The 24,851-nt window shown below is 35.1% G+C and overlaps 1 protein-coding gene and 1 long non-coding RNA gene across 5 annotated transcripts in view; one reads left to right on the top strand and one right to left on the bottom strand.

Moving 5' to 3' along the window:
• Positions 1 to 24,851, top strand: part of MED30 (mediator complex subunit 30) — a 644,151-nt gene that overhangs the window by 457,415 nt on the left and 161,885 nt on the right. The gene's annotated exons all lie outside the window — the stretch shown is intronic.
• LOC126961308 (uncharacterized) overlaps positions 1 to 24,851 on the bottom strand; it is a 399,366-nt gene that overhangs the window by 232,240 nt on the left and 142,275 nt on the right. The window lies entirely within an intron of this gene.

Raw genomic sequence — 24,851 nt, 5'->3', positions numbered from 1 at the left:
AATTGTATTTCCATATCCTATGAAGAGATAATTGAAATACTATGAAACACTTAAGGATAAGTTTAACAAAAATTACCCAAGATTTATAAACTGAATACAACAGAATACTGCTAGAAGAAATTAAAGAATACTTAAATAAAGGAAGAAATATATGATGTATATGGATCATAAAATACAGTATGTTAAAAGGTCAATTCTACTCAAATTGCTATATCAATAACAATTTCAGCAGACTTTTTTTGTTTAGAAATTAACTAGTCAATTAGAAAATTTGATTAGATTTGCAAAAGACCATAGAAAAGTCAAAAGAATATTGAGAAAGAACAATGTAGGAGGACTTACACTTCCTAATTTTAAGACTTATTATAAAACTATAGTAGTTAAAAGACTGTGGTAGGGACACAAGCATAGTAATACAGATCAGTAGAAAAGAAAACTGATTTTGGAGACAGTTTCAGATAATTTAATGGAAAAAATACTCCTTTCAACAAGTTGGGCTGGGGGCAGCCGAATAACAATATAAAAAAAAGTGAACCACGATTTTTACTTCAAACTATAGACAAAAAATAACTCAAAATTGATTAACTCTAAATTTAAAAATATAAAACTACATTATTTCTAAAAGAAAGCATAGAAGATAAAAATCTTCATAATCTTTGGGCAGGCAAGATTTATTTGATAACAAAAATCACTCACCATAGAAGAAGATAACCAACAAATTAAAACTTTATGAAAATTAAATCCTCCTCTTTAAAATACACTATTTAGAAAATGAGGAGGGAAGCTGCAGACTGATAAAGAATATTTACAAACTATATTGAGCTATCTAACAAAGAACATTTTGAAAATATGTAAATTAAATTTTACATCTCATTAATTAGAGAAATAAGCCAATAAAAAGTTGGCAAAAAATTGAACAAATATTTCACAGAAGAGATATTCAAATGGCCAATAGGCATAAGAAGAAATGTTCTACATCATTATGCATCAAATAATGCAAATAAAGTTATGATGAGATACCACTATACACTACACTATTTAGTTTAGCTAAAATTTAAAAAGAATGGCAATACCATGTGTAGGTAGAGATGTAAAGTTACTTGAACTTTCAGCCTGCCAGTGGGAGTGTTAAATGGGACAACTATTTTGAGAAACAACCCGGAAGTTTCTTCTATAGTTAAACATACACTTACCGTATTACCCAGAAATTTCATTCCAAGAGAAAAGCAAACATAGGTCCACACAAAGGTTTGTACACAAATGCTCACAGCAGCTTCATTTATAATAACCACAAACTGGGAACAACACACATATGCATCAAGAGGCTAACAGATCAACAGATTGTGATGTATTCATATAACAGATATTAATCATCAATATTAATACATCCAACATGACTTAATCACAAACACAGCATACTGAGGCAGGTACAACATCATTGTGTGATTCTACCTATTAAAAAATTAATCCTTACATATAGAAAATAGTTTAGTGGTTGTCTGGATTGGAATTTGAGAAGGGGATTGGTTGCAAAGAAACATGAGGGAAAAATTAAGGATAATGAAAATATTTTTTGTTTTTATTGCACTGAAATAACCAAACACATATCTCAAACCCCATTAAACTGTATGAATAAATTTGTATCATTGTATTGTATACAAATTTTACCTCAATAAAACTGATAACCAATTATGCAGAGAGAGGTTGTCTATAAACAGCACAAAATGCAATAGACGATCTGGTAGCTTCAGATTCTTAAAAATTCAATCAGTGAGATAATTTGCATAAGAAACAAAACAGATATTTATTAGCCTGGCTGTGACTTTGTTTTCTCATGGTAAAATCAGAATCATACAAGTATCTCTTACCTAGGATGACACTCAAGATCAAATTAATAAATATACGTAAAGCATGTAGAATAAATCCTGGCAGATATTAAGAATTCAGTAAAGGCTGGCTATAGTTATCATTGTTACCACCAAGAGTTGAAGGCTATATCAAACCTGGGGAGGGCTACAATGATAAGCAATGTTGCCCTCTGGGGAGGCTTAGGTTTTTGTGAGAAACAAGGCCAGTCAATTCTCCTCAATCTACAAAAGGATGTTGTATTAGTTGGTTCTCATGCTGCTCATAAAGACATACCCAAGACTCAGTAATTTAGAAAGGAAAGAAGTTTTATGGACTCACAGTTCCATATGGTTACGGAGGCCTCATAATTATGGTGGAAGATGAAGGAAGAGCAAAGGGATGTCTTACATGGCAGCAGGCAAGAGGATATGTGCAGGAGAACTCCCCTCTATAAAACCATCAGATCTTAGGAGTCATATTCACTATCATGGGAAAAACCCATCCCCATAATTCAATTACCTCCCACTGGGTCCCCCCTACAACACGTGGCGATTATTACAATTCAAGGTGAGATTTGGGTGGGGACACAGAGCCAAACCATATCAGGCGTTCTGGCAGACCTGTGGACAAGTTACACCTCACTGATATGGAATTTCCCTAACATGTCATCTAGCTATTTATTTTCTGCCTTCTCTTTAAAAATCCAGGAGTGGGACTGGCAAATTGTGGCTGCTTCCTTATTGTTACATAATGTATTCTATTATCTGCATGCACATTTCTCAGAAAACAATTTATACAGGCTGAAAAAAATGTATTTCTTGACAACTTTGTTTGAAATATTACTTGTTTGGTACTTTTATGTTGATCTTAGAGAAAAATGAGGGAATGTTTCTTAAAGGAGGTAACAAAATTACAATTGGATTAGAGCATGAGTTATCACCTGAGCCTGAGGAGGTATATTAAAAAGACCAGGACTCGGACTTAGAAGAAGTCACTTGGACATACACATTGGTCATGAGCTGATGGTAACCATTCCTGCCACCACCTTCTAAGACCAATGTGCCATAGGTATTAGCTTCCAGTGGCACCTGTAACAAATTGCCATAAGCTAGGTGGCAGAAAGCAACAGAAATGTATTCTCTCAGCATTCAGGAGGCCAGAAATCCTAAATCCAGGTGTTAGCAGGACTACACTCTTCCTAGAGGCTCTGGGAAGATAATCTATTTCATTTTCTTCTCTTAGCTTTTGATGGCTGCTGCTAATCCTTGGAACTCCTTGGCTTAGAGCTGCATCACTCCAATCTCTGCCTCTGTGTTCACATGGTCTCTGTCTCTTCTGTGTCTTCTTTTTTGTCTCTTATAAGGACACTTGTCATTGGAGTTGGAGCCCACTTGGGTAATCCAGGATGATCTCATCTTAAGACCCTTAACTATACCTGCAAGGACTACTTTTTCCAAATGAGGTCATATTCATAGGTTCCAGGAATTTGGATGTGGACGTATTTTCTTTTTTTGGTAGAATCAGGGAGAGTCACCATTCCACCCACTACACATGCCACCTTCCTACTGTGCTTGGACTTTGGAGGTAATCCCACCTTCAACAGAGGGCAGAAAAGCAGTTCAGGGAGTGCTGAATATTACTTGGCATTGCCCGAATGAGGGAATAAAGGAAAGAGAGAAATAATTAAATTTAAGATTCATGAGGGCAGAAACTGTGTATATTATTTATTCTTGTTCCACAGCACTATAACAGTGCTTGGCATACAGAGATTTTTGATAGATGCTTATTAATTTTATGAATGAATGAATAACTCATAAATTAGTATTCATCTCTCGGTGTCCTGAAAGAATCAAATTTGGCCTCACTTAATCACTGATACTTTGGTATCCCCAATCAAGAAGGCTATCACCAGAGAAACCTGATGTGAGTCCTGGAAACGGGTTGGTGAAAATGTTCCTGGGAAGCTGAGTTGGGCTAGGTTTGGTAAAAGAACGGGTCCTGGAGTGTGAGTACAGCTGAAGGGGCCAGAAGGGAAGCCAAGCTTCATTGTGGGTACTAGAGAATGAGCATCTCTCTTTTGGCAATTATAAATATCTCCTCTTCCCATGATTGTTTAGCATCTTCATTTACAATAAAACAGCAGTTAAGAATGTGACTATATCCTTCTTGAACCTTCCAATGACAGAAGGCCATAAATTTTAAAAAACAAAAACAACAACAAATACTCTTAATTCACGTGTTTTCCTGTAGACAGAAGGGGAATAAAGGACTTCTAGGAGTATCCATTCTTTAAATTCTCTTCTACTGGGTTTCCTCAAAGAATCTAATTAGCAGCCTTTCACCCAGAAACGATGAGCTGCAGGGAAGCTCAGTGATTAGAGCAAACAGATAGCAGTCAGGAAATTCTCCGAGTGGCTCTCCATGGCCTTCCAAAAGATACTTGACAATCCTGTGTCTCAATTATTGGCTAACTGGGGACAGTGGTAGCAACACTTGCTTACACTTCAGGGATGCTGTAAGAGCCAATTAATCATGGGTGATGTCAGTGTAGATTGAGGAATGAGCACCATTAAATAGTTACAAAGCATTATTACTGAAGTGTGAGTGGTGAATGGAAAGTAGAGGCTGAGCAAGGAAATTCATAGGTTTGCCTTGCAGCAGCTTCCTGATAAATTGCCAGTAGAGTCTTCCTAATTTATCTCATTCTGCCTGCATGGGGATTTGTATCTAACAGTCCCTACAGATGACAGAGAGAAAAAGTGAGGAAGCCAGGTCAGGCACAAAACATTGACAACATGAAAGAAGCCACTGCAGAAGGGTTTTTCTAAAGCTGAATTTTAATCATCCTTTTAAATTATATCTAGAATGTGGACTGAGGAAGGGGCATGAGACGAGTTTGACATGAAGTTGTAGAGGAAGCGATCAATTTTGAAGATGCATTTCATGTGGAATCTAGGGAGCCAAGATCCTAAGCAGTGACCTTCAGCATTTAAACTGGTGTTTACCAGATTGACTTGAGATCCTCTAGTAAGACATGGAACTTTGCAAACTGAGCTGCAAGCCAAATAGTGCAGGCTGATATTCTGTATAACATGCTAGCAATGTGTGAATCCCATTTGTGCAATACCAAAAAACTGCTTTAAAAATTGAAATAAAAATATATAAGCACTTACAAGGCTGCCGCGTTGATGATTTGGGGAGAGAGTCTGGAAAAATTAAAGATTGCCTTAAAATCGAAGCCAATATACCAATCTCCACCTGGGAACTTTGGCTCAATGCCAGCTTCGATGTGTTTATTACTAGCTCCTTGTGGTGAGCAAAAGAAAAAAAATCAATTTGCATAAGGAAAGAAGAAGAGGTCTTAAAACACTGAAACCTAGGCAGCTGGGGAAAAAAAATTCCTCAAAAGAAATGTAATCTGATTCTGCCAGTTGACCAAGAAGGAAATTTGGGAATTTAGGAGAAAATCCATAAATCTGGATTACCTTGGAGGGCTAACATATGTTGAAGCTGTTTAGAGATTGAGTAATCTTTTGGCCATGGGGTTTTAGGGATATTGGGAGTGGGAAGTGTTAATCTCACCATTGTTTGAATCCCACGAATTCCTTCTGCCTTTATATGGTTATCATTACTGTGCTCTTACTGTACAGCAGACATTGTGCTAAATGGTTTAGATATATTAATATATTTAATTGTTGCAACATTCCCATAGAGACTGAAATTACTTTCATTTTAGACATGAGCAATCTGAGACACAAGAGAGTTTACAAAATTTTCCCACAACCACACAGTTAACAAGCAGTGATCTAGGACTCAAACCCTGAGATTCTGACTCCAAAGCCCTTGTTCTACTATTACTGTTGTTCCCTCTTACAAAACACCTGGAAGATATATACACATATGCAAACAGACACACACACAATTTTTTTATATATATATATGCACATATACATATACATGTATATATGTATACATATACATATCTGTCTGAGATAGATAAAATTTAAATTCTTATCCAGGCTTATAGCCTAGATGAAATGGGATAAGTGCCCTAAAAATGCTCTTGAGAAGATGTTATGGGAGGTTGGTGAGGTAAGAGAGTAATTCTACTGAGCTTAGGGAAATAGGTGAATTGAAACACTAGAGAGAGGGGGCAGTAAACTAATAAAGACCAAAATTCTTGCTGGCTTTATTACATATTAAGTAGTTGTTGTCTCATGAAATCCCATAGCAGACCTATGAAGTATGTAGTATCTTATCTGTTTTACAAATGGGGGAATTATAGCAGAGAAATGTGAAATAAACAATCAATAGTCACACATGGAATGGAAAGAATAATGGCTAGCATGTCAAGTTGGAGTTTCTGAATACAAAAGCCCTCGTCCTTTACAAGAGTCTTGCTCTGTTGCCTAGGCTGGAGTGCAGTGATATGATCTCTGCTCACTGCCAACCTCCATCTCCCAGGTTCAAATGATTCTCCTGCCTCAGCCTCCCGAGTAGCTGGGACTACAGGCGTGCACCACCATGCCTGGCCAATTTGTGTGTGTGTGTGTGTGTGTGTGTGTGTTTTAGTAGAGACAGGGTTTCTCTATGCTGACCAGGTTGGTCTCAAACTCCTGACCTCGTGATCTGCCTGCTTTGGACTCCCAAAGTGCTGAGATTACAGGCGTGAGCCACCGCGCCTGGCCAGCCTTCATCCTTTCTATTAAATTACGTTGTTTCATGAAGTGCCAGTCAAGGTGGGAGATGCACAATGTCTCGGGTTTCCATAGCAGAATGGGAAAGATTTTCAAGATTAAAAAAAAATGATGCATTTGAAAATGCAGAGGTGGAAAAGTACAGTGAAGTTTTGGAAAAGTGTAAGTAGTCTAATTTAAATGAATATGAAAAATGAAAAATCAGAAGAGGCTGGGAAAGAACGGCTTACCAAATCTTGGATTTTGCCTTGTCTGAAGAGAATAAACCTCTATTCTGAAGGCAGCGAGAGTTACTGCAGGTGTTTTAGCTGAAGGGAAGGTGATCAGGGCGGTGCAATAACATCAATGTACAGACTGCATTCCTCCCCATGAATACAGCCCTGCAGGTTCCATGAAAGCAAAAAGAAGATTGAGGAATCTATTGAAATAAGAAATACAGCAACATCAGGGCAAGGAAAAGCAATGGGTTAGGTCCTTGCGTAGCCTTTCGGTGGAATAAGGTGGAATAATCAATCCAGACATCTGATATGGAGCAGGGAAGCAATTTTCCACCTCTGGTGGCTATTTTCTCTCCTTGATATAGTCTTGAGATGATAATAATCTATGCAAATAAATAAATAAATATAAATAAATAAACAAACTACAAAGCAGAACAAGAGCAACCAGCCTACACCCTATAGTGACAGCAGGGAAGTCCTGGGGTGCTGCTGAGTCCACCTGGGGTGGATAACGGCTTACCGTAAGTGCAATGGGCCTGGTTAGCCTTTCAGTGTTCCCTCTCCTTCCTGCATATACATCAAGTGCTATGTGATTACAACTCACGTTAAGAATTCTTGATCAAGAGCAGTGCCAACGTTGACATATAAGTAGTAATTTCAGAGGTTCCCTGCTACAAAGTGTTTACCCTCACACACACACACACACACACACGCACACACACACCTAACTCCTTATATTTACTATCAGGGGCACATGCTAGCTTCTGGCTTTTTCCCCTTCCTGGCAACGTCACATTTCCATAGAAGTAAATTAAGTTCCTAAAGGAATATAAATTTATGGAAAAAGATAAAGATAATTTCAGAGCATACTGCAATGAAAGAAAGAAAACACATGGATTCAGTTATATCAAATAAAATCAAAAGTAATGTATCAGAGTAAGAATTTAAAATAAATATGTTAGATTTTCTAAAATATGTAAGAAAAAATATTGGATCTGTGCAGCAAACATGAAAAATCATAAGGAAGAATCAACTGAAGATATTAAGTAAGAAAAAATGTTATGGTTGAGATAAATAACTGGACTGAATAGCAGAAGAATACATGTAAAAATCATTTTGTGAAATTCTCTCAGAAGACATCAGGATAGGATAAAGAGACAGAAATTTTTAAATTAACAGACAAGGAGAGTAGAATCGGAAGTGTCAAAGTTCATATCAATGAAGTCCCAGATGGAGAGAGAGAGAAACCTATGAGAAAAAACAAAAACGATGAAAACTATTGATCAATAATGTTGATATTACTTTTAAAAAATCAAGAATCGACCAGGCGTGGTGGCTCATGCCTGTAATCCTAGCACTTTGGGAGGCCAACGTAGGTGGATCACCTGAGGTTAGGAGTTCGAGACAAGCCTGGCCAACATGGCAAACCCCCATCTCTAGCAAAAATACAAAAATTAGCTGGGCATCGTGGTGCGTGCCTGTAATCCCAGCTACTCAGAAGGCTGAGGTAGGAGAATCGCTTGAAGTCGGGAAGCAGAGGCTGCAGTGAGCTGAGATCACGCCACTTCACTGCAGCCTGGGTGAAAGAGCGAGACTCTGTCTCAAATTAAAAAAAAAAAAAAAAAAAAAAAAAAAAAAAGAGAGAGAGAGAGAGAACAAAAAGAAAAGTCAAGACTCAGATTGATGCTAAAATTTTTAATAACATAAAATATATAGAGCAAAATTTTAAAACTTATAAAAAACACTAGCATTTAATCTAGAGATGTACGTCCTGGTAATCCATCATTAAAATCCAAGAGTTAAATAACGATATTCTCAGCTTATCACAAAAACTTCCTCTGAAAAAATATTGTTGGATAAGTTATTTCTACAAAAAATGAAATCAGACTAAGGGGATATAATAAGGCATGGGGAAATTGTGACTAAAGGAGTTAGTAAAACTTATTACTGAGTACAATTTGGTGAGAAAGGAGGTACCAGAGGGAGAATTTGCTTATGTATTTGTCCAGAAAGGGAATTGTGGGGTGTGGGGGTGGGGGTGTGTGTGTGTGAGTGAGTGAGTTTGACAGGAAAAATATGCATAAATATGGCTCTCAACAAGTTAGGGGTAAACTTGAAAACTCTCCAAATAGACTGTGACCCTTAAAAAGCAGGAAAATAAAATTTGATATATCCAATGAAAATTAAGACGGTGGTAAGGAAAATGAAAATAAAGTATGTAACATGGAAATTGTTAAATATTTAGATAAGAAATAATGATATTTGAAATAAATAAAAATCAAAGACACTTACATTGGATTTAAAAAAAAAACAAAGTAAAACAGTATGCTGTTTACTGGAAATACTCAAAAGAATGTATTTTGAACAGAATGAAATGTAAGAATGTGTATCAGGCAAAATAATGCAAAAGACAGCCATGACAGCAATCTTAATATCTGTCAAAATACATTTCTGCATCTGAATATCTGTAAAGATATACTTTAAAAAGCAATCATATACTGGTAACAGAAATAATATATCAAAAAGTTGTAACAACCATGAACATATGTGTAACAGACAATAGAGCCTCAAAATATATAAAGCAACAACCAAGAGTCAAATGAACACTAGATAAATTAATAATTTAGATATTTCAGCATGAACTTTTCAGAAACTGGTGGATTAAGATCATTAACATAGGTTGGAAAGGGAGAGAAGCTGGAGGATAAATAATAATTAGGATATGATTGAACTAATTTAGATTACAGTTATGATGATTCTGTGGTAGGGTGGGGACAGAGAGAGACTGTAGTTGTAGGACCAATGAGGACGAGTACATTTTGAAATTGTGGGGTGCCATTATCAGATGAAAATAAGTTAAAGGAAGTGGGTTTGGGGGATGTAAGATAAATGCGTTTAAGATGTATCAATTATAATCCACTTCTTTAGAAGTTACAGATTGCCATTAGATCTCTGTGAGATATAACCTTATGCAGAAGACTGGAGTAGGATAACTTCCATCATCAGGGTTCCCAAGCCTCTTTAGAAATAGTCTTTCCTTTGGAGAAAGGCACTGAAGCCTTCTCAAATATTTTATCTGGAAGGGATTCATGCATTAGGCTCTCACTAGCCAGTAACTCCTTAGCACAGGTAATTTTATCAGATTAGCCCTGGTAAAGAGAATGGAGCATTTCTATGACATGGACATGATACAGGAACATTCTGATGGGAGAGGAAAATGAAATAAGAAAAAGAAGGTAGACTCTTCTAAATGTTTTTAAAATACCATTCTCTCAATCAATCTTTATCTTCATTATCAAAAATGCAAATTTGTGGTTCCCTCCTTTATGCTCCCATAGCTCCTTTTCCAACAATTTATTGCAAAAAAAAAAAAAAAAAAGTCAAACACACAGCAAAGTTGAAATATTTTTTTCAGTAAATAATTCTGTATATCTACCACCTAGATTCTATCATGAGCATTTTACTTTTTATTTGCTTGATCACATATCTAGCCATCTTTCTAGTCATTCATATATCCTTCTCATTTTTAATGCATTTAAATGATAGACAATGGTATACTTTATATTTTTCAGTATTTTCTTATAAAATTTACATACAATGAAAGGCATATATATAATAAATGCATATATACATTTTCCGAGTTTCAACAAAGGCATACACCTCTATAAACCCAATAAGACATTATTATCATCACAAAAATGTCCCTTCATGCCTCTTCCCAGTCCAACTCAGCCCTTGCTTCCCAGAGGAGATTGTTCTAGAATATCTTATATATGAAATTATGCATGCAGTATGTACTCTTTTTGGCTAGTTTCCACTCAGTCTAACATGTTTTGGATTCATCTGTATTGTTGCATGTCACAGCTGTATATGAGTATAGTGTATACATTCACTTCCACTTGTTTCTTCATTCTCCAATTGGTGGACACCTGGATTATTTCTACTGCCTACTCAGTTCTTTCACAATGTCTTGTGAGTGGGAGTTTTTGCTGTTGTCATTTGTTTGCTTATGAAGTCAAATTTATTATTTTTTTCTTTCATGGTTTTTCTGTAATCTAAGAAAGCTTTGCCTGCTGCCAAGTTATTAAGGGAGATGGTTCCTGTTTTCCTCCAAAAGCTTTATGGTTGGGTTTGGTAATCCTTTTGTTTTATTTTGAGACAAGGTCTCTCTCTATTGACCAGGCTGGAATGCAGCGGTGCCATTGAGGCTCACTTTAACCTCCGTCTCCTAGGCTCAAGTGATCCTCCCATCTCAGCCTCCCGAGTAGCTAGTACTACAGGAGAGCCGCCACACTAGGCTAATTTTTTTTTAAAGTTTTTTTGTAGAGACAAGGCCTCACTGTATTAGTCAGGCTGTTCTCAAACTCCTGGGCACAAATGATCTTCTTGCCTTGGTCTCTCAAAGTTCTGGGATTATAGACGTGAGCTATGTGCCCAGCCTGGTGACCCATTTTTAATTTGTGCATATATGTGTATGATATGAGAATCATCACAGCAAGGTTCATTTTTTTTCCCACATGAATATCCTGTTTTTCCAGAAATATTTGTGGAAAAAATTTTCCTTTTCCATTAGATTGTTTTGATGCTTCTGTCGAAAATTATATGACCATGTAAGTGTCTATGTCTGGACTTTTTACTGCCAATGGTGTTGATCGAATAATGAATCCTGGATGCTAGTACCATATTTTCTTGATTATTTCAGCGGTACAATAAGTCTTAAAGATGGATTATGAAAGGTCCTCCAATTTTGTTCTTCCAAGATTTCCTTGGATATTCTAGGTCCTTTACCTATATATTTCAGGATGAGCTGGCGTCAATTTCTAATAGAATACCTTCATGAATCTTGAGATTCATTGATTCTATAGATCATTCTGGGGAATATTGCCAACTTTAAAACACTGAATCTTCCAGTTCAGTAATACAGAATACCTATCCACTAACTTAGCAGCTTTGCAATTTCACTCAGCAAATTTTTTGCAGTTTTAAAAATATAGGTCTACATCATTCAGCTTTAAAAAGGAAGAAAATTTTGACATATGCTGCAATATGAATGAACCTTGAAGACATTATGCTAAGTGAAATAAATTAGTCATGAAAGGGCAAATCAATGGGTAGCAGTAATAGCAAGATCACTGCTGTTCAATCCAAGATTATCTTAACAGTCAGACTTGAGAGTAGTGGGATGGCTGTCTTGGAGAGTAGAGAATACCACATTTTTTTCTGCATGGTTCCAGTGGAGGTGATAAAGCATCACTCATATGGAATATTATTTAGCCTTGAAAAGAAAGGAAATTCTGACACATGCTACACATGGATGAACCTTGAGGACATTATGCCAAGTGAAATAAACCAGTCACAAAAGGGCAAATGTTATACGATTCCACTTTTATGAGGTACCTAAAGCATCCAAATTTATAGAGACAGAAAATCAAACAATGGTTTTCAGGGAGTAGTGGGAGGGAGAAAATGAGGAGCTATTGTCTAATTGGTACAGAGTTTGAAGTTCTAGAGACGAATTGTGAAGATGGTTGCACAACAGTGTGAATGCACTTAATGCCAATAAACGATACACATACAATGATTAAGACTGAAAATTTTTCATTATGTCTGTTTGACCACACTTAAAAGTAGAAAATTTTTTTCATTAGGTATACTTAACCACAGTAATAAAGTAGAAGTCTTCATTTTTTAAAAGAAAACTTTTTCCTAAGTGGGAAAAAGTTTTAGATACTATTTTGAAAAAAATTTTTATGTTTTCTAATTTTGTTCTAGTATATAAAACCCACATTTTTATTTATACTAACATTGAATGCAGTGACCTTGCTCAATTTACTTATTAATTCTATTATTTTTCAAAGTCCTTAGACTATTACATGTAGGCAACGATATCAGCAGCAAATAGAGGGTGGTATTTCTTGTTCTAAAATTTATTTTTCTGATTTCAGTGCTTATTAACACCAGCAGGGAGCTGGAAATTCCTTGCCTTATTCCTGATTTTGGAAAGAAATCATTCAATATTTCACTGCTAAGTGATATGTTAGCTGTAGGTGTTTTTTGATGCCCCTTATCAGAATGAGGAACTTTTCATTTATTTCTAGTTTAAATTTTTTAAATCATAAACAATGTCATTAAATCAAGTTTAGCCTAAAGTTGCCACCACCTTACATATTTTAAGTTCACTCTACAAGTTTCTCCATACATAATGAATGGTGACCTCACCATATGTGTAAACAGACTATAGCCTACTCTTACACCAATCTCTGAGCTTCATTCAATCAAAGGCGACCAACTTTTCAAACCCTGTTTAAATAAGGCAAACACTGACCTGTAACCAATTCAGCAGTTTCTGTACCACATGTCCATTTTTTGTACATCACTTTGCGTTTTCGATCCATAAATGCTCTCTGGCTATGTGGCAGTGCAGAATCTCTCTGAAACTATTCTAGTTTCAAGGGCTGCCTGATTTGTCAATTGTTCTTTGTTCAATTAAACTCTGTTAAATATAACCTGTCTAAAGTTGTTCTTTTAACAGTGTTAAATTTCATCAAATACTTTTTTCTGCATCAATTAAAATTGTCACATGATTTTTTTCTTTTATTCTATTGTTATGGTGAATTAAACTGACTGACGTTGAAATGTTATACTAACTTTGCATTTCTAGGATAAACCCCACTTGGTCATGATATAAAATCCTCTTTATATAGGGCTAGAATTGATATTTTCTAAGGATTTCTGTATCCATGTTCAAGAGAGATACTGATCTGTAGTTTCATTTATTTATTTGTTTTGTAATTTCTTTGCTGGGTTTTGTATTAGAGTTTTGAAGGCCTCAAAATAAGTTTGGAAGTATTCTCTCTTTTTCTGCTTTCTGGAAGTGATTGCATAAAATTGGTAATAATTATTTCTTAAATATTTGATAGCATTCACTAGAAACCCCCCTGGGCCAGGAATTTTCTTCATGGGAAGATTGTTAACATTAAGTTCAACTTCTTTAACAGAGGTAGAACTATTGATATTTTCTGTTTTATCTTGTGTCAGTTTTGGTAAACTTTATTTTCAAGGAATATGTTTGTTTTAATTAAATTTTGACCTAAGTTTGTTTATAATATTCTTACTGTTCACTTAATAGCTATAGAATCTGTAATGATAATCCCTCTTTCATTCCTGATATTACTATTTTACGTTCTTAATTTTTTTTTCTCTATCAGTCTAGCGAGGGGCTTGTCAATTTTGCTAATCTTTTCAAAGAATCATCTTTTCATTTAATTTTTCCTCATTTGTCTGATTTCTCTTTCATGGACATTTAATCTATATTTATTAGAAAATCTTTGTGATTACTTTCCTTTTCTTTTTGTTGTTTCTTAAAACAATGGATTTTAGACCTTTAGTTTCTAATATAGGCATTACACATCTAAAAAATTTTAATTTGTTGTATTTTTATTATCTAGTTCAAAATAATTTTTATTTTAGATTTTATTGACCTGTATTACTTAGGTGTGTGTTTAATTTTCAAATATTTAGAGTTTTCTAGATTGTTATATTTCAATTGCATAATCAGATAAGTTACTCTGTATAATTTACCTAACTATAGATTTGTTGAAATTGTTTTTACGGTCTATCTTGTTGATTTGAAATTGTTTTCATGGTCTATCTTGTTGAATGTGTCACATGCACTTGGAAGAGAATGTGTATTCTGTATATCTTAGGTGTGTTGTACTATAAACATAAATTGGACCAAGGTAGTTGATAGTGTTTGTCAGATTATCTATATCTTTACTAATATGTTTTGTTTAGTTGTTTTAATCAATTGCTAAGAGACAAGTGTTAACATTTCTCAATATTATTTGAAATTTATTTCTCCCTTTAATTTTGTTAATTTTTGCTTCATTTATTGTGAAGTTGTTATTAAGTGAAACCTCATTTAGAGTTGCTGTGTCTTCATGATAAATTGACTCTTAATAACGTGAAATGTGTTTATTTCTGGCAACACCATTTATCTTGAAGTTTTTCTTTTATTTGACATTAATATGGCAATCAACACTCCTTAAGTTTGCTGTTTGTACATTATTTTTTCTACTCATTTATTTTCAACTTATCATCATATATATAAATTGTGTTATTATATAATATGTAGCTGGGGGTATGAAATTGTTTTTATTCCTATTTTGATAATTTCTGCTTTTTAGTTGTTTACTTCATACAAATTAATTATTAATGTTATCTTATTTAGGCCTACCATTCTATTATTTGTTCACCTCCATTTTATTTCTGTGCTTTATTTCTTGACTTCTTTTGGATTAATTAATATTTTATAAAAGTTCATTTCAATTTTGTTGCTAGCTTTTTGGTTATGTCTCTTTGTAATTTCTTAAAGTTGGTACTCTAGTGGATTACAATAAATAACCTTGACTTTTCACAGTCTATTTTAGTTAATATTGTACCCTTCATGTAAAATGTGAAAATCTTACAATTGTATAGACCTATTTATCCCCAAGCCTGTTTCTTATGCTACAGTAATCATATGTACTACATATACTTCTATCATAAAACTAAGAAAGTGTTATAATTTCTGCTTTCAACAGTCAAATGTACTTTAAAGAAATTAATATGAAGAATATACTTTGCAATATTTATCATTTCCAGTGTTTTTTGTTTTCAAAAGACCTCAGCTGTTTTCAAGTATCGTTTTCGTACAGCCTGAAGAATTTCTTTTAGCATTCCTTGTAATCTCCATCTACTGTCAACGAATATTCTTCGTTTTGTTTCATCTGAAAGGAGTTTTACTTTGCCTTCATTCTTGAAGGTTATTTTCATGGGATATAAATTTCTGGGTTGAAAGTTTTGTTTTTCTCTTAGCTTTAAAGATGTTTATCCTCTGTCTTATGGCCTTGCTAGTTTCTGATGAGTATTCAGAAGTCTTTTGAATTATTGTTTCCCTATACGTTACATGTTGTTTTTCTCTAGCTGTTTTTTAGATTTTCCTTTCATTTTTGTTTTTAACACTTTATTTATTTATTTTTCAAGTTTCCATCATTTCATGTTTTTAGCACTTTGTATATAATGTTCTTAGGTATGGTTTTCTTTATAATTATTCTGCCAAGGGCTCACTAACCTTCTTTAGTTACCATATTTATGTCTATGGCCAAATTTGAAAAAAAAGTCCTCCATCCATTCTTCAAAATGCTATCAAGGCATTATTTATACAACAAAAATTAACTATTTTTAAAAATACACAATTATTTTAAAGCATATTGTGTATTTTAAAGTATACAATTTGGTGGTATCTAATACATTCAAAAGGTTGTACAACCGTGGTCTCTAGCTCCAAAATGTTTTCATTACCCCAAAGAAGAGCCAGTACCCATTAAGTAACTACTCTCCCACCCTCTCTCCACCCAACCCTGACAACCACCAGTCTGCTTTCTGTCTCTATGGGTTTATCTATTTCAGATATTTTATATAAATAAAATTGTACAATATATGACCTTTTGTGCTTGTCTTCTTTTGCTTAGCATAATGTTTCCAAGGTTAATCCGTGTTGTATTTAATAGTATGTGTCAGTACTTAGTTCTTGTTGCCGAATAATATTCCGTTATATGACTATATCACATTTTGCTTGCTTATCCATCCACTGGTGGACATTTGCCTTGTTTTCACTTTTGGGCTATTGTGACTAGTGCTTCTGTGAGCATTTATGTGAAAGTATCTGTTTAAATACCTCTTTTTAATTATTTTCCTCAGTGGCTGCACCATTTGACATTCCTACCAGCAATATATAAGGTCCCAATTTTTCCACATCCTAACCAACATATTTTTTTGTTTTCTTTTAAATAGCCATCTTAGTGAGTGTGAAATTGTATCTTTTTGAAGTTTTAATTTGTATTTCTCTTATAACTAATGATACCGAGCATTATTTTTCATGTGCTTCTTGGCCATTTGAATACCTTTTTAGAGAAATATCTTTCAAGTATCTTGCCCATTTTAAATTGGATTATTTGTCTTTTTGTTGTTGAGTTGTAAGAATACCTTATATATTCTGGATATTATACCTTTAATAGATGTATTATTTGCAAACATTTCTCCCATTCTATTGGTTGCCTTTTCACTATCTTTATAAGGTCCTTTGATGTACAAGAGTTTTTAATTTTGATGAAGTCTTATTTGTTTTTGTGTTTGTTCCTTGTGCTTTTGTGATCTCAATTTCTTCTGTTCCACTGTTTATCTTTTATCCTCAGCAATTACAATTATATACACATTAGACTTTAGACATTGTCTTACAGTTTTATCAGGCTCTCTTATCTTCAGACTCTTTCCTTTGCCATTTCCATTCAGTTTTTAAGTCCACCCAAAAAATATTTTTTCTTTTATATCATCATACATAGCTGCTTTAAAACCCATATGTTCTAATTCCAGTTGTTCTTAGTAGATTGTCTATTCTCTTGAGAGTGGATCACATTTTCCTAGTTCTTCAAATGTCAAATAACTTTTCATTATATCCTGGAAGGCAATATTATAGATTCTGTTATATTCCTCCAAAGAATGAGCTTCATAGTAGAGAGTTAATGTGGTTAGATTCAAGTTACAAAAAAAAAAAAAATCTTTTTGGGAACAGCTCATATCTCAATTCAGTGCCCTTATCTTTAGCTGGACTGCTTTGATTCTGCCCCACGTATGTGTGGTTCCATGGTTAGCTAGAAGTTTGGGCATTATTTATTTCCAAAACGTGGGGCTCACTCTCTTGCTCTTTTTTTTTTCCTTTGAATCCTTACCCACCTCACTTTTCAGCAGTGGCAGTTTCCCTGAACTCTGTCCTCTGGTTCTTTAGGTTAGAAAGTCTGTCTCTTTTCTGTTGGAGTTTTAGGCTTTAGCCTACTCTCAGACTAATACCTGCAATAATGAAAAAATTCACCGCATTCTTTTTCCTTCTGGCAAGTTTTGGCACTTATTTAGAGCCTGTCTCATTTTATTCACTCCCTATTGTCTACAAATATTTTTATGTTTTGTTCAGAGTTTAAAATTTCTATTCATAGGAACGTAGACCATGATGGGGCTTACTCTGCCATACCAGATACAGAATTGCCTCTGGTTTGTTGAAAATATTTCTATCACAACATTATATTTGATTATATAATAGCTATTTATGCTTTATTTTTTCTGTCAGACTATATTCTTGTTGTGCATAAAGAAGAGTCATCTTTTAAAGTTGTGAAAATATATAATCTTTTCCTTTTTTTTTTTTTTTTTTTACTGTTTAATGATTTCCTTTTGGAAACTCCTGCTACCTCTTCTGAGATAGTATCTTTATCACACAGACTCTATTTCCCTGTTTAAGGGATTTGGCCACTTGGAGACAGTTTATCGCTTTATGTTATTAAAATTTGAATGGCCCACGTAAGCCAGAGACTGCCATGAGTCTCCTTTGCCAACATGTAGAGAGAGGTTTCCCGAAATGAAAACCTGTAAGGAGTAAGACAACCTGAGAGAAAGAGAAAGGAAGAGAGGATCTTGGTGGCATAATTTAACCTTGGAATTCCCTCTTGCTTAAAACCAATTTCATTCCTTTGCCCTCCAAGTTACAAGAGTCATAAACATCTATGAGAAAAGAGTTTGCATTCATTTTCTGACACTGACAACCTCTATAATACTAAATCCTCTATACCTGGAAAAGATAGATAATGAATGCTTGGATAATAACTGAATGACTGATGATAGGGACATATACAATATTACTGGAAAGGTGGAGCCTTTGAGTGAGCATGGCATAGGCATCCCTAATTATCAAAGAGGTCACTTGTAGAGAAATCAAGCCAACTTAGTTCATCTTCCAAAGCTGTTCAGGATGGACCTGGCCTCGATCTGGAATCTGTGTATCCCTTTTTACCTCTGCCAATATCTAGCAAGCAATGAAATAGACATTTGATTGTTGTGGAGAGCCTTCTTATACATTTCCTCATTTTCAATAATAAGAACAAACTGGTGACATGCATGTTTGCTAATTTTTTTATTGCTTGTGCTAAGTGTTCCATTTTGAAAAGAAAGCAATTTGTCAGTGTTTAATGACCCTCTTTCCTAGTATCTTCACCTTGGCATGTTTTCCTGTCTCTGTCAGACCTGTGAGAAGATAGTTGTTGCTCAGTGATATGTTGTTCCACTAAGCGTGGAAAGCCTTAGTCACACGGTCTGTCTCCAGTAACATTTACAACACAGGGAGTACCATAACCAGCGGAGTTTGTGAAACCTCTTTCTTATAGCGTGCCAAGAATTCAATCTGTTTCTGGTTCCTGCAAACTAACAAAAGCTGTTGCTATGTTATCACTCTAAAAGATGAAGCCATATAGTCATATGTAGGCTTCCCTTTATAGAGTAAATACTACCCACTGATAGACCAAAAGCTTAGAAAACTGTATCTCAAAGGTTAACGTGTCTATTAGCAGCATGCTGACAATCGTCAGCACAAGGTACCTTGTTGATAATGTCTAAACTATTCTACATCCTTCCATTGATATCAGCAATAGCTTAAAATTCCAACTCCTTTGACTGACTCAAGATTTAAATTTAATAGCAGAAACATAATTAAAAGAGAAATAAAATTTGTGGGGGAAATTACAACTGTGATATAATTAATATGTTTCTGATACATAACTAATAAAAATTATAACAAAAATCCATCGAGGATCTCAGAAGAAGATGACAAAATAAAGGTTAAGAAGATAAAAAAAATTTCTTAGGAGAGGAAAAAATAGATTCTATGTGAAAAAGTGTTTAACTTACTAATCAAATACTATAAATTAGGAGATATTATTTCTTTACCCATCGTAGAAGCAAAGATGTAAAAACAATGTTATTGATGCAAGTAGAGTGAGGCAAACATTTTTTATGTCAGTTGGTAAGCAGGCAAACATAGAACCTTTATGGGAAAAATGGAAAAACCTTTGTTTTCTATATCCATACATTAACTTTTTTCAGAAAATAATTTCAAGGTTATTAAAAGGATACACAAATATGAAAAGAGGGATATTTGAAAAAATAAAGAAACAAGGAAAGAAGGAAGGATCAGAATAAAGGGGAGAGGGGAGGGTGGAGAGAAGAGAGAAGAGGACAAGAGAGGAAAGAAAAGGAAAAGAAAGGAGAGAAGAGAGGAAAAGAGAAAGGGGGAGGGGAAGGGAAAATAAACTAGTGTTGGAGGCAACATGGAGCTGAAAATAAGTTTGAAAATCAATACCTTGAGAACTTCACCAAGCTTTTAAAGCCATCTAGCAGTCAATGGGATAAGAAGAATCACTGTGAAGAAAAACTTTCCTTTCTATCATAGTCCCCTAAATCTTTTTAAATTACATGTGGATGCTTCCACACAAACCAATGGAAGTTATGTTGCTTGCTTTTCACAACCTCAGAGATGGATACTGTAACTGTCTTCCAGAGATGCACACTATAACTTTTGGAACTTCTCCTCTCCCCACTTTGGAGAGAGGAGGAGATTATCTTCGTACAAAAAAAATTATTGTCGTTTTATTGAAATTTAAGTATGTGTAGAAGGGTGTATATACATTATGAATAGCCAAAGGGGTAGACGGTGTTGGTTATTAAGATACTATATCTCAGCATCAAACCTATGTTTCTCTGCTGTTTTCTGATGCTGGAGTTGGATGTCTGTAAAATACATTTCTCCTTTACCAGCTGCATGTTGCTTAGGATCTGCTCATAGGGATGCTAGAAAGAAGACTTGAAGGCTGGAAGAGGAAGAAGCACTCATTTCTGTTTTGCTTCTTGTTCCCACCATGTCACTGTAGCAATGGTTTGTTAGTTATAGCTTGTGCCAGCATCATTGCTTCCAGCGTGCAGTTCTCTCTAACCCTAGAACCAGCATCACTGCATGTGCTCAGGAATGCAAATACAACTGCAAGCAGCACCCCTTCCTCAGGGGTCAGAGTCCCAAATCCACAAGGTTCCTCCTTCATGGTCTTAGGTTTCTATAATCCCAACTTCTTCCCTTTTCTCTGCAGGCTTAGAGGTGCAGTTACTTCTTCTGGGATACTTCTTTGTCATCTTTTTGCCTTGATACCTTATATTAAATTTTCTCTGTAGAATAACTCTCCTGACTGAACCTGGACTGATACAACGGAAATAATATCTGCATTATAAAGCTGTGTGTGTTGTGTGTATTATATATTCTAATTCTCTAAACAAGTCTATGTATTAGTATATGTTTTGTGTGTACTACGTATAAATATATTTTGTACATAATATACTTAGAACAGTATGTAGCACATAATTTATTCTCAGTAAATATTAGTGTTACTACTAATAAAAATTAATTGCATTGCCTTGAGAACTGGCATCTTGATGTATAAAAGTTCTGATTTCAGCTAATAGAGTTCATGTTAACTGCAAACTTCAAGACACTTTCAAAAAAGTGAAAAACACATGTGGAGAAGGCAACGGAGTTTACCTAAGGTTTCTGAAAAGAGAAATAACAGTCTTTTTATTTTTTTTTTAACTGAAATAGCCTTGGAATCTTGATTTCCTTTCCTTTCTATTCTTTTTGGATATCACATGGAATATGGAATATGGTGGTCCTGAATCTTGATATGCCAAGAAATATATGAAGCAAGAAGATAAACTATTATGCATTAACCTCTTGCTATGTACCAGCTAATTTTCAATATTATCCCATGAACCTTCACCATAAATCTAGTGGGTTAGGTACTATCATTCTCATTTTATAAATAAGGGAACACAGATTTGGAGAGCCTAAATAGCCAGTCTTGTGTTACGTATATTGGCAGAGGCAGAGCTACGATATGAAACAAGATTTGTGTCTACAAAAACATAAATATCATTAGAAAGGAAATGTCAGGGTATGTGCACATGTATGAGGAAGATTGCAACAAATATAAGAGGTAAAGAGTTAAAGTCCACACAATGTTGAAAACTTTTTATAATCCAATGAGAAAAAACTCCAGGCAGCTCAAAGGAGAAACTTGAGCAGAGTCACACAGCAAGGGTGTACTACAATCAGACTTACAACTTGAGACTGATCAGTAGACAGTAGTCTTCCCTCTAAACCTCATTTATCATAGAATTAACACAACCTACTGCTCATTTGAAAGAATAACTGAACTCCAGTCATGAAATCCATTGGCTTATAAGAATTGTGAACTCTATGAGATTTTAAAAAAAATCCCTTTCATCTATTAGAGGAATAAAACACATTATTTACTAAAGTTTAATTAGACACATAATGACTTCTTCATAGGGAGAAAGAAGAAATAAAAAACTACATTTCCAAGTGCATGGAATGACACAAGAGATCTGGTAAAGAGGGCCGTTAGTGGTCATTAGCCTTTGTCTGCCAGGAAAATTTAACTTTTGTCTTCTTACGAAAAGGCTTACCCTGAAAGGTTTCTATTTATGTTACTGAAGTAAAGAAATTCTCTGCAGGTAAATTTTACATGGGAATATGTTATTTAATGCTAATGGGCTATAGTAGGGAGAATTTTCATGGAAGCATGCCAATGCTAAACATGAAGAAATATTTTCATGTGGGACTGGCTTGAATCCCATTAACGTAGGTAATTCGCAATCTAGGAGTCCCAGGAAATGCAAATTATCCATTTAAAAAAGTATCAATTTTTAAGTGTTTTAAGTTTACTCTGTCATAGGCTCCATTAAGCACTGTATTAGTCATAGAATAGGTTATGCTGTGATAATATAAACTCATAATATCAGAAGCTAAAGACAACAAAGGCTTTATTTTCTGCTCATTATGGAGTCTCTTCCAGGCATGGCTGACTCTCCAGAGCAGCTGCCCATGTGATGACTTTGTCCTCCAGGCTTCTTTAACTTCATGGCACCATCACACCAACATGAGACCCCACAATCATTGTGTGATGAAGGGCAGACTGCAAAGTCCAGCACCACAATGAAATATTTCTACTTAGAAGTGACACAGATTATCTACACTCATATTCCATTGGCTGTGTCATGTGACCAGACCTGGCCTCAAGGACATGAGGAAAGCAAACCAGATAATGGCAAAGTATGGCAAGCCTACCCAGTGTCTCATTTACACTTCCTACAACCCTGTGATGTAAATACAATATTATCTTCTTTTTACAAATAAGAAACCTGACTCATAGAGTCATTAATACATTTCCCAGGGTCACAGAGATATACAGTGACAGAACTAGGATTCAAACATCAGTTGGCTAACCCCCAAAAATGTGTTCTAACCATCGTGCCTGCCTATGTTCCTGGATGTATTATACATGGGCTCCGGAATGGATGTCTACTTTCTGACATGATTATTACTCTCAGGGAACACTCCCCTAAGAACAGGGTTGAGAAAAGTTTAAAGTAACTTTGAGTCTCTATCTCAGCAAGAGAGAGGAACAACCCACCAGGGATCGCACTAATTATGTTGCAACAGACTACTTAAGCTTTTTAATTTGTTCAAGTATTTTTCTTTTATCTCCTGTATTCTCCAGACCAATGAGTAGGAAAACCTCTACAGGGAAAAGAATCCTGTGAGCTTGTCTTTGGGTGAAGGAAAGAAGACAATGTCTAGGGAGATGACACTCCTTCTCTACAGTCTTTTGTGCAGAAGATCCACCCTCCTATATCCACCAACAGATAGAAAGAGTGGCGGCAACCTTAAAGAGAAGAGAGTAGACTATGTCCCTGAGGTCTGCTGTAGGAAACAGAAACAACCCTCCCTGGACTGAGAAATGCACCTGAACAAAAGCAAGGCTCTGCTGCTCTGACCTATCCACATTAGGATGTGGTTTTGTTTCTCTGGCATTGAAATGGGAGGGCAAGGTTATCTGCTGTTCTCTTATGACCTCTGTCACATTTATTGTGACACACACCTAGTATGTCTAAGGGATACTACTAGCATTAAAGAATTTATAATCTGGTAAAGCACATAATACAGGAGCACAAATAAGCACAAATGGCAGATGTAAGAGAGGCCCGAGCAAAGAGGAGAAATTGATTTCATCTGGAAGGAGAGACCCAAAAAGAGTTTATGGGAGTGAGCATCCATACCTAGAATGGGCTTAGAGATAAGGACTGAAGCTGGTACAGACAAAAGGCAACAATACAAAAAGAGAGCAAAACAATTAGAAAAGGAATGAATACAAAAAGGCCTAGGACTGATTTGAGAAAAAGTCAGCAACCCAATTAGGATAAAGCATCCAATTTGTAAAAGATTTATATCAAGATACATAGGGAAAGCTATGTTGGAACTAAGTCATAGAGATGTTGAAGGATTTTTTCTTGTGAGGGTCTACTGGATGGCTTAAGTTAGCACATTAAGACCAAGACCCCTACAGTAAAAAATATAGAGTATTTGATGTTGCCAAAGAAAAGAAGTTAGACTGTGTACTCAGGTTTCAATGATAACTCCACCACTTAATCACTATGAAACATTGAGAAAATTATTTAGATTCTCTGTTCTTCATTTTCTCACATTTGAAATGGAAATAATGTTAATTAGGGGTTGCTGGGGATTCAGTTATATAAGAGATGTGAAGAGATCAAAATCATACCTGGCACATGGTAATCAGTCAATTAATGCTAATTTTTATTAGCTGCTCTTATTTCTTGACACATACTATCTCCTTCTTCATTTGGGATATGGCAATAACTGACACAATATTAATTTCCCTGTAGGAAGGGTTGGCACTCAGCATAAATGTTAAGTTCACTTACAAGTCCCTGAACTTGAAGTAAATTCTCAAGTTAACTCAAATCTGCTAAAAACATAGAACTCATCTGATGGCTAGAAAAGAGCAAAGATGGGCTCCCCCCTCAAAAAAATAAACCAATGTAGAGACTACCCACACAATACTATTCACTAAAGTGTTGTGTCTCAGTGTGATTCCCTCTTATTTTACGACATACCAAGAAATGTAGAGATAAACTGAATGTGCCTGTTGACAGCCCATCTACGGAGCTGTCGACTGAATGGAGCATCTTTAAGGTAGAATAAGGTGTTAAACCATTATCGTTGTCACTGGTGGTTTGATTGGGTTAAAGGGCTGGTTGTAGATTTGGTCTCTACACACATTCTTATGCCCCCTCCATT

This window comes from Macaca thibetana, chromosome 8 (genome assembly GCF_024542745.1).
Source record: "Macaca thibetana thibetana isolate TM-01 chromosome 8, ASM2454274v1, whole genome shotgun sequence".
Lineage (NCBI taxonomy): Eukaryota > Metazoa > Chordata > Mammalia > Primates > Cercopithecidae > Macaca > Macaca thibetana.
Note: the sequence above shows the minus strand (reverse complement) of the source record. Positions and strands in the feature narration are given on the sequence as shown.